Below are 933 nucleotides of genomic sequence, written 5' to 3' on the forward strand. Positions count from 1 at the left end.
TTCTTTTCTCACAGTCGTCGTTTGTCAGATGGTTCGATCGTACTTGTTTTTCGACTTTGTTTCGCGGTTTCACTTTTTCCGGCATGTGTATCATTCGAGTTCGTTATCAATTTTTATATTGAGCCTCTGTATCGGCCGATGTTCAAGTTTATTTTGTTACGCGCGTTTTCCTTGATTGGACAGTTAATTAATCCGTGTATCATATTCGGTTTCGGTTTTTAATTTTATTTCGGTCGATATGTTGTATCGTTCTTCTATGCAAAAAGGTTTTTCTATCGTATTTTCTCTAACTTTTTATGATCTGTATCTCCGTCTTTGGTTTTTATTATTTTCTTGTTTTTTATTTCTGGGATTGTATTACAGCCGGTTGAGATTTGTAGGACACCGGATTTTTCAGGTTATCGTGGTTATGCATGCGAAAACAGTAAAGATATAACAATAGGATCTTGTTTTCAGGGATGTCGGTTAAAACGGTTTTTAATTACATAGTTCCTAGTTACAATGTGAGTTTTTATGGACATATAACATATTACACGTGTATACAAATTTACGGTCGTTTTTCGGTATGTCTTACATGTTGGTTGTTTCTTTTTATTCTTTAATTATTCAGTTAGTTGATCTTTTCCTATCTTTAATGTTACAATTTGTTTTTGTTTTAGTTTTGTTTTGAATGTTTTTTGTTGTTGAATTAATGACAAAAGTGTTCTTTTCAATCGTGGTTTTAATAGTTATGTCGTTTCTTTCCGGTTCGCAATCTAGGTACAGCGTCATGATTTATTGTTTCGCCAGGGAAAACATTGTTCATTGTTTATTCAGATATAATAGCCTTTCGTACGTTTTCTTTTTTAAAACGTTAGGAGTATGTAATGTTTATTGGATTGTCTTTTGTGGCGATTTGCCAGTCTCGTTTGCTTAAATAATAGTGAATTGTTA

This window comes from Ceratina calcarata, unplaced genomic scaffold (genome assembly GCF_001652005.2).
Source record: "Ceratina calcarata isolate Rehan_Ccalc_2016 unplaced genomic scaffold, ASM165200v1 scaffold1567, whole genome shotgun sequence".
In the NCBI taxonomy this organism is placed as follows: Eukaryota; Metazoa; Arthropoda; class Insecta; order Hymenoptera; family Apidae; genus Ceratina; species Ceratina calcarata.